The sequence below is a fragment of the Lupinus angustifolius genome, unplaced genomic scaffold, assembly GCF_001865875.1.
Source record: "Lupinus angustifolius cultivar Tanjil unplaced genomic scaffold, LupAngTanjil_v1.0 Scaffold_367, whole genome shotgun sequence".
Lineage (NCBI taxonomy): Eukaryota > Viridiplantae > Streptophyta > Magnoliopsida > Fabales > Fabaceae > Lupinus > Lupinus angustifolius.
Window position 1 is genome coordinate 161,762 of NW_017727765.1, and position 11,098 is coordinate 172,859.

Consider the following 11,098-nt stretch of genomic DNA (forward strand, 5'->3'; position numbering starts at 1 on the left):
CACATAAATACATGTAATCTGTGCATCCTAGGCATAAACTTAGTGTTGAACATGTATAAATTAAGTGCATAACGTATTTGAGTTTTGCAATTTGAAAATACACTTGGAAATAAGCACTTAATCGATTAAGATGTGTTTTAATCGATTAACATAAGTAACTGAAGTCATAACTTGCATGTTGCATTTTTTAGAGAGTTAGAGCATATTTCGTGTTAATTGTTGCATCTATATGACATTGCATTTGTGAGATTAGAAAAGAGAGAATTCTATGCTTTAGGATTGAGAGGCATTTCATGTTTAATTTCTCACTATTTCACCTCACATGTTCATGCATTCATTGATGTTTTTGTGAAGATTTTGTATTCTGTAAAATCTGTTTTCAACTAATACATTGTCATGTTATATGAGACTTGTGTTAGAGTTTTAGAGTAAGATCTTAATTGTCTATTTTGAGCATCATAATTGCTTTAGATTACTCTATGTTTTTTGTTGTAAAACGTTTTGTAACTTTGGGAATCTCAAGGTGTCTTAGCACCAACGAGATTGTGTTGTATCTTCATTAGCTTAGTGTTCTTGATAGAAAGAATAGGTTCTTGGTTGGGGCTACACCGCAAGAAAGGTTTTCTTGGGCAATAGGAAGGGAGTCAAACCAAGGAATAAGGTGCTTTAGTTTCAAGTGTATATCTAAGTGTTGTATATGGAAGAATTGCTTGTAAAACATTATTTCAATTATAGTGAAGAAAAATCTCCCATATCAGCCGGGAGGCATGGATGTAGTTTGCAAGTGGACACGCAAACGAAACAGGATAAAAATCGTGTTGCAGGATCTTTTTCTCTCTTTCTCTCTTTATTGCTTTAATCGGTTACTTTGTATAATTGTATTAATTGCTATATTCTGTTTCTATACTATACTGGTGTAACTCTGACATTTTTGTAAGCTCTGTATATTCGTTTCAATCTTAGTTAATTGTCGTGCAGGAAACCGAATCTGTTTGTAATTTCTGAGTTGTTTTAATCGATTAAAGTGATTGCGTTAATCGATTATTTGTATTCTGTTAATCGATTAATCTGGGGTTATTTCAGCATAATTTGTTGTTTTCGAAAAGCGGATACTCTAACCGCTACACCTATTCAACCCCCCCCCTTCTAGGTGTATTTTAGCCGTTGATACCTAACAAATACGTAGCATTCTAACAAAACTTGGTGGGTGATTGATGTTGGAATGTTCTCCTAGAAAAGATCTAGAGGCCATCTAAATATGTAGCATCTTTGGGAGTAACTTACCCAAACTAAGCTCTGATACCAATTGTAAGTATCAGATGTCAACTAAGGGGGTGAATAGTTGTATGTGGCAATGGTCAATTTTTATCCTATGATATCAAATTGTTTATGCAGTAGAACTATTGCAGAAAGATTACCAAGAATTAATTCAATAAAGAGAGAGAGATAGATTAGAGAGAAGAGAGAAAGAACACATAGTTTTTATACTAGTTCACTTTCTTGTCCATTGAAGGCTACATCCAGTATTCTTGCAGCACAAGAGATTTGTTTACTAGATATTTTCACGTGTAATTACAATTTCTCTCGCTGAGACTCCTTGTAACTTACACACTCACAAATACCCAAATCCCTTGGAAATCAAAATTTCCAAGTACTTTCTTTCCCCTTCTCACCACACCTTGATAATTACAAGTTTACAATATGTTTTGAAGAATGAATTATGTGGCACGATTGCTCTCTGTCTGAGAATTAATCAGTTAATACAACACAATATCAGTTACAGTGTGTAAAAATTGTTGGATAACTTTTTACTCAGTTAGGTAACCTCTTTCATAGTCCTAGTAACATGTTACTCACTATTACACAGTTAAAGTAATCTATTACCTAGGTCTAGTAACCTGTTACTCATGTCAAGTAACACATTACTTAGTTTTTTGAAAATTGTCTAACTTTATCTAATAGTTTTCAATATCATTTTAAAATAGTTTTTTACTTTCATTTGAGCATTGCTTACTAATTATATTAAAGTGTAAAGGTTAGAAGTATCTATTGAAGACTTAGACTCTAATTGAAGCTTTATCTTCTTATGTCTTCAATATCTTATTCCTTTTAACTTCTTTTTGTGTGATCTTGGTGTCTTCATCATGTAAGTTTAAGATGTCAACTAGGAGGGGGAGGGGGGGAGAATTAGTTGTTGGGAGAATATGGCTGATTTTTCTGCTTTGTTATCAAAGTTTATGTGGAGTGAATTATTTATGCAGAATTCAACCAAGTAAAGCAAAATTAAATGAGAAGAATAATTAGAAGAAGAGTACACATAGAGTTTTTAGATTGTTTCACCTTCTTGTCCACCGAAGGTTACATCTAGTACTCTTGCCACACAAGAGATTTTCCACTAGATAATTTGAGTTGTACTTATAATTTCTCTTCCCGATATTTTGGACCTTACACACTTATAACATATCTACCCTTGAAAATTCCCTTTTCAAGTGAACTCTTTTATCCTTCTCAACACACCCTTGTGATGAAAGGTTTACAACCAAGATGACCAATATAACAATGGCAGGATTGCCTTTACAAGTTTGAACAATTCTATAACTTACAATCCTTGATCTCACAATATAAATACTTAGTATACAATGCTCTTAATCTTTTGAAAGTTTAGAACAAATGTACTTTGGAAGCATCTTCAGAAAATTTGAAAGTTTAGGAACAAAGTTGCTAACAAAATATGCAGAATTTTGTTTACTAAGTTTGTGAAAGTTTTTTTATGATTGTGTGAATTGTATATTTCATGTTTTATGAATTTGGATGTTCCAATACCTTTAAATAAGCTTCTAATCATCCATGATAACCTTCCATGAAGAGGAGACACGATTGGAATGAAACCTATTCACTTTGGATGAAAGTTGTTCATTTAAATTTGGATAATCGATTGTTACAAAGTGGTAATCGATTACCCAAATGTTCTGTCCAAGGTGGGAATCGATTAATACATTGAATTAATCGGTTACATCAGTCAGTTTTTCTTTGTAACTGTTTTCTCAGTCAGGTAACCTGTTACGCACTTGCAGTAACCTGTTACCAACTCCCTCATAGTTTAGGTAACCTGTTACCTAGTTCTGGTAACCTGTTAACCAGGTCAAGTAACTCATTACTTAGCAATCTTTGCATTTTTAGACCAATTCTATAAAAATGATCTTGATTAGTTTGAGCATTACTATTAAATATAAAAGTGAGTGTAAGGATAGAAGTACCTATATGAAGACTTATTCTATAATTCTCTTGAAGCTTGAATCTTCTATGTCTTCATGGTGTTCTTTGTTTTTATTCTTTTTGTGATCTTGATATCTTCATCAAAATCATGCCAAGGTGTTGAAAGCGGATTCTACACTAGGAATCCCCCTCAACAACAAAATGTGTCACTTGTTGAAAGGGTTTTCCTAGTGTGCAATTATATAATTTAGAGTGAAAGTGATGAACAATTTATTAGTGACTTTATTTATTTTCTCCCTTTTTAGGTTAATTTTAACCATACCATAAAGGTCAGTCTCATTTTATTAAATTAGTCATACCATTTCTTATGAAAGGTTGATATCAAATAATAAAATGAAAAAAATAATAAAGTTAGTAGTTAACAGTATCACTTCTTTCGAATGGTTGGTATAAAGAATAAAAGAATAAAGCAATAAATAAATGTTAGCTACAGAAAAGTAAATGATTGAAAGTAAATATTAGTTGTGGAAAGTAAATGACAGAAAAAAAAGTTAGTTACGGAAATGTAAATGACGGAAAGTAAATGTTATTAGTGGTAAGTAAATGACAGAAAATAAATATTAGCGGTTAGATTATTTATTCATCACTCTTTTATTGTCAAGTAATAATCTATTGATTGGATTGCACTTTTTTGCATATTATTCCTATGTACAAAGTTACAAACGATGAATTGGTTTGCACTTGTGTTTTTAGGAATCTTTAATCGACAAATAAAATTTATAAAAAAGTTTAACACTTTACTATTTTACACTTGCATCTCTTTTAAGATTCAATTGTAATATAGTATAGGGTGATGTCGAACCAAAGGGAATTGTATTAGGAGAAAATCATATATGTATATTGTAGCCAAAATAAGGATTAACAACTTTTTGATGATTTTAGTTATGTTTGCATAAAAACATTAACAAATTATGTGTTATACTTTTTGATTAATTCCAAACAGCAATTCTAAATCCCCTTTTAGTGTCGTAGTATGATAAGATGATTTTCAAACTTGCATAATACACTAAACAATAGTTAACTGCCACTCGTCGGAGCAGGTTGTCACACCCTAGTTCAGGCTCGTTAACATTGTTTAGCCTTGACTACAAGTGGCTTAAAATAGATGCTTTGAATTGGCAAGTGAACTAAGACTTATTAGTTCACTTGTCAATACTTTAAGAAGAAGCATTTTTTGATCTTTAAATCAACTTTTAGGTGATGAAGCTAAAACCGCATTAAAAACTTCTTAAAGAATCAAAACTTAACCAAAAGTAATAAGTTGAATGTATTAAAAACAAAATATGATACAAATGAAGAAAAAACTTACATTACACCATAATCCAAATCAATGTGTAGGAGCTTGAGCCATCTATCCAAGGCTGAGATGCTTTTGGGCCCAAATGAGATTACAAAATTAACTTTTGCGTCACATTTGACAACTCCTTTCTCCTCTTGAATTCTAAGAGAAAATTACAAAATTTACCTAAAGACTAGCTCAGAACTGTGGCCATAAGTGTTTAGAATGAAGAAGTCAAGTATGAAAGTCTTGAATGTATTTGGAATTATATATTTTGAATGGTGGAAGATGGCCTTTATTTATAGGCAACAGGTAACAGCTTGGCCCTCATTTTGTCCATGTTGGGCACACCAAACCCTTCAGCATGGGTTTGGTCCATGGCCAAGTAGCTTAGTCAGCTGCTTGGTGTTGACTCACTAAAGCTAGTTGTGAGCTACTTGACCAGGCTATTGTGGGCTATTATGAAAAGTGCTCAGAGGACTTGTCAAGTGAGGTCATGCATGATGTCATAGTTTCTTGGTCGCTAAGTTAATTTGACCCCTTGCTGGGTCTAGCCCGCCCAGCTGCTTAGGTGGCCCCGCTGAGCTGCCTGCATGAGCAGCTTGTCCTGCTTTGGCCAGGTGTGTGGTTCCAGCTGGGCGGTCCCTAGGTGTACACTTAGTTGCCTGTCTCAACAAGTTGGCTTGTGTCTGACCGTGTAAAGCTTGTGCCTAACATAGCCAAGTTGGTGTCAAGTCAGTTTGGCGGTGCTGAGTGTCCATGCCAAGCTGCTTAGTGAGCAGCTTCATGTTTTTGGTCCATGGTTGTGGCTAAGCACTTAGCTTGCCATGTGTGCATCAAAATTGACTTATGTGGACACCTCATTTCTTGACTCTTTTTCTTGATTCTTTTTCTTCTCTTTGATTTTACCTAGAAAAGTACACAGAAATATGTGGAAAAGAGGTGGACAGATTATATAATCAAACTATGGCAATTTATATAAAAATGTTGAATTAAGTTGGTTTTGCATGATTTACATAGGATAAGGGCCATGAAAAGTGTATGAAAATTAGGTATTTTTGGCACTTATCAAATCCCCCCAACTTAAGACTTTGTTTGTTCTCAAACAAGTGGTAAAGCACATCCTAATTGATTTTGGCTAATTTTCAAGATTAGATTGACATGATTTCAAATTTTGCTTAAGCTTGCTAAAACATTTCCAATGAGATTTTTCAAGATTTGTGAATTTCACACATAATGCTTCAAACATAAATTCTATGCTTATGTTCAACAAAAAAATGTGTAACAAAACCAAAGCAAAGAGTTTTCAATCAAAAAGTGTTTGTTGTGCACACAAGTTCAAAGATAGAACTTTTCAAGGGATGTCAGTGTTTCACTCAAAATTCAACCATTTGAATGTAGTAATTTGACATTGGTTTTTGTCTTACCTATTCTCTTAAATTGCATTTTCAATCAAGGATCACTAAGGACTTGTTTTCAGTTGTAATGAGGCTATGCTTGAAAAAAACATGGTTTTTCTTGGATAAATAAATTTATTTCAAGCGAGCGAAATTTTCAAAATTTTTCTCAATGAAGTACTTTACTTTTGCTTTCTTTCATAATTTCTTCCCCAACCTTTTAGCTTTTGAACCTTGGCTCTTTTTTGGCTTTTACATTATACTTTTCAATCTCTTTTTGTTTTTTCATTTATTTTACAACTTTTGTTGTTTTGCAAAGAGATTTTTTTTTTTCAATTTTACTTTTTAAGAATCACTTTGACACTTTTTGATTTTTGGACTTCAACACTTTTTGTTTTTGGACTTTTTTTGACACTTTTTAAAGATAAAGACAAAGATAAGTATACTCACTTCTGATGCCACTTGATGTGAACCTCTTGGATAAAAGGCTCTTGCACGATCTATCTTGGTTGGTGCTTGACCAAGCTCACAGTTGACTAGAGCTTTTGGACTAAAATAGGCAGCGAAAATATGAGGTGAAGGCGCCACAACTCTTGAGGTGTTGATAAGCCAAAGTGATGCTCGCCACAAGAACTTGGTTCTTGATAAGAACTTAGAATCTTGGTTCAGCCAAGAAGTTTTGGAGAATACTCTCACAAGGATACAATCCTTAATTCACATGGAATTCAACTTAACTTAACTTGTTTATTCCATTGCAAAAGAGTTACATTTATAGGCAGGCCACTAGGCTCCCACGGTTGGCTAATAATACATAGTGAGGCTAATGCATGGTAATCTAACATAGGATACCATGAGCCAAATGAATCTATTCCTAAACTAGACTACATTCGGTTGGTAAAGAGATTAGCACATGTGTTTCGTGTGCTTTATCACAATTAAAAGACAAACATAATGACTTATGCTTAGGATGCCTTAGATGCCACAGTTGTAATGTGAAGAGCATAGGATCTCATTTTCTCTTAAGTGCACGACCTACAATTAAGTCACATGGTGAATGAGACTTAATGCCTCCATAATTCTCACAGCTAAGCTTTGATGAGCTTCATAGGATTCTTGTTTGACCTCCAATTCAGCACATGTTGAATTGTTGAAGTTATGGCCTTCTTAATGGTCCTCGGTGCACTTATTCTTGGCATTGGATTCCCTTTGTCAAGGAAAGAATATTCCACGACGGAATCTGAGTAATGATGCACTAAGTAATTAGGCTGCCAACGGCTAGAACACGCCCATAAAGCACCATCAATGCTCAATTAAGGTCTTCAACGAGCACATGTTAATTCTCCATGAGCATCTTTGTTCCAACAACTCTGAAAATGACTTAGGATTCCCCTTGATGAAATGTGCCCAGGTGAATTAAGCTACAACGGTCCGGACAAGGTGTTTAAGCACCATAAATGCCCCATTAAGCCCCTCCACGATCATATTTTAATTCTCGTCGAGCAATCCTCCTCCAAAGGCTACAATAGTCTTTATTTACCTTCCAAATAATAATAGACTAAGTTAGATTAACTTTTGTTCATGAAAAATAAAAGTTGGTCGAAGCATTAAAGTGTTGGTTACACTTTTAGGCTTAGCTTGGTCTTCCACGAGCCATTTTTCAAACTGGACATTATTTATGGCAGATTTATGATCAAAATACTTAAAATAAATTAACTAAGTGTTGGACAAAAATTAGCCCACACATTTATTATTAAAATTAAAAATACTCAATATCAAATAAATTGGCTAGGCCTGACTCGGCCAGGCTAAGCCTAGTGCCTCAAGTGGCACTCTAGGCGCATGCGCCTCGGTCAGATGTCCTGGCCAGGCTAGATTGGCCCTGCACCTGGCTCAACACTTGGTGCGCCAGGGACCTGAACTCGGTCAGAGTTGCCTCGGTCAGGTTCCATGCCTGATGCGCCTGGCTCCGTGCTAGGGTCAAATTTGGCGCATGTGCCAAATCCATGGCCTGTCTCATGCTCGTGGCTAGGTCCGTCTTTGGCTCGGTCAGAACCATGGACCAAGATGCTACTAAGCATCTTTAAACCCCTTGGGCTATTTTTGGCTCACCACCATGGATCAACCCTATGAGTTGTCCAAGGGCATTTTGAGCCCTTTTTGCCCGGGCCCTAGTCATAGGACCACTTATGCCTACAAGGCCATCATAATCAAGGTTAGGCTCATTGGGGTTCACATCAATTTGGTTCGCTCCCTCACTTGGTTTGGATTTACACTTTTGTTTTGAAAAATTGTTTGCCACAATCATGTTACACAAATTTAAAATTCCATTTGCACAAAAGTTTCTTGTTATGACATTATGTGATTTTTCACAAAAAAATGTTTAAGCTTATATCTCATTTTGCTAAATGAAATCTTAAAAATGTGCTTTGCAATTTTTTCCAATCATGCAATCTTTATTAATTTATTTTATTTAGCCAATTCAATTCGGTTTTTAAAATTTTTTTGTATTTTTATGGACAAACAAATTACTTCGTAAATAAATGTGTATCCTAAAAAAATTAATAAGTTCTTTATAATTTTCACATATTCATCAACCATGTTCCCCCTCTTTAAATGATGACTTGTCCTCAAGCCAATGAAAAAATTGTTTTTGAAACGATATGTTTGATAAATATGGAAAATTATTAAAAACACAATTAAACTAAAACCTTGCAAACAGTTTTAAAACACACAACATAATTCAAAATAAACTTAAAAACTAGGAAGCAAATAACAAAGTTTAAGGTACAAAAACATGGAAATAGTTTTTCAAAATATCAAATGCATAAAAATAAAGTAAAGAGAAGCATTTGTTGCTTTGCTCAATCTTCTTCATCTCCATCAAGGTCTTCTGATCTTCCTTCCGGCCATTGAATGTTAGCAACAAACTCCTCATAGGTTCCACCTTGGAAGTTTGGATGAGATCCATGGATGCTTTGAAAGCTTCTATACATGCTTGAAATCCCACGATAACAAGCAATTTGTTGTTGGTTTTGGGAATATTGTTCGTCAACAATTGCTTCCAAAGTGGGGTTACTTGCCCTCCTACGTGATGGTTGAGAAAAGGAACCTATAGCTTCAAACTTCTTTCTCAAATCCGCCCTAGCTTGGGCCAAGCTTCTTTCCTTGCAATGAGATTGAACATAATAGGTGTTGATCTCGGTTTTGAGTGCCATGATCTCCTCATAAGATCCGAGCACTTCTTGATACCAATATAACACAATAATAAGTGATGGTAAAATCAAAGAAGCTATACCCCTTGATATGCAGTCATTAATGGCATCTGAGATGATGGCCGCTATGCCAATGGAATCTTCCTCATAAATGGAGTTGATGAGGTTGGCCTTGCCTAGAGGTAGATCCGAGATATGAGAAGATGGCCAAATGTTGGCAAGCACAAAGATGGTCCATAGTTGAGATGTTTGATTCATACAAAATCGAAATATTAAGCCACTTTGGTTGACCTCCAATCCTTTCAAACACAAACTCCTTCTTACTTGAGCATCATCGTTTGATTTGCCTTCCCCCAAAGAAGATGCCCTTATTTTGAGTTGAAACATGCATATGTCATGCTCACAATTTGGGAATGGAGACCATGGCTTTCCTAGGTAATCATTGATCATGTACTTATCATAGTACACTCTCTTACCATTGACTCAAGTGTATCTATTAGCTCTTGCCTCCCCTGACACAATAGATTTGGCATAAAATTGCTTCACAACATCCGAAGAGAACATATTTTTTGGGTATTGTGAGTTTGTTCCATCCATATTTTGCCACCGAGAGCATGAACCCATCAAATTCTTCCTCTTCCAAGTTGAACATATTTTCTCGAGGGTGATCTCCTTGAACATATGTTTGGCATCCTTAGAGAAAAATTTGGTGATTTTCTTTGATCCTTTTTGACTTCCTTGTCTTTCCTTGAGAAGAATCTTCCACTCCTACATAATATTTTACAATGCAATTTTTTTCCATTCCTAGGAGTTAGAAACAAAAATTCTAAGACATATTGTCAAGTAAGCATACAATTTTTCTCATGTTTTTTGGCTCATTTCAAAGTTCAAGTTATGAATATGCTTTGCTAAATTTATGATATTTTTAACCATATCAAACCAGCCCTAACATCATACTTTTTTCAATTAACCAAGCAAAAAAATCACATATTCACAAAAAGTGCCCAGGTAAAAATTTCCAAAATCTTTGTTTTCATCAAATATTCCAAAACAGCCCCAAAATCTAATTAACTCATCAAAATAGATTTCTTTAATGTTTTAAGGCATTTGGTTCATGAAAAAGTGGGGATACAATACGAAGTTCACACATCTTGCAAGAATTCATAATTTTGAGCATGTTTGGACTTTTTCTCCTTTAGGAATGTTTGAAATGAGTTTTTAAGCCATATAAACAAAATTTCCAGCCACAAAACATAATGCAATGTGGTTAGAGTTTTCAATTTTTGAACAATATTTTTGACTAAAAAACTTACTCAAATTCCTATATAAATTTTACCACTTGGTTGAGTCATTTTTACAAACACTTTGTGAGCAAATCGAGACGTTAAAATTTTTGCTTTCCATAATCATGAAAGAGTCATGTTTAGGCATATTTGTTCACAACGTTCATGAATCAAACAAATTCATGTTGGAGGAAAAGTCTAGAAAAACTTTTCTACTTCAAAAATAATGATTAACAACTTTTTGATGATTTTGGTTATGTTTTCATAAACGTTAACTAAGAAAAACATAAAACTAATATTCAAAATTCTTGAGGAGAAGATAGGTTTGAAATATGGAATCATTAACAAGTTATGTGTTATAATTTTTGAATAATTCCAAACATCATTTATAAATCCCCATCTAGTGTCCTAGTATGATAAGATGATTTTCAAAGCTTGCATAATACACTAAACAATAGTTAACTGCCACTCATCGAAGCAGGTTGTCACACCCTACTTCAGGCTCGTTAACATTGTTTAGCCTTGAATACAAGTTGCTTAAAATAGAAGCTTTGAATTGGCAAGTGAACTAAGACTTATTATTTCACTTTTCAATACTTTAAGAAGAAGCATTTTTGGATCTTTAAATCAACTTTTAGGTGATCAAGCTAA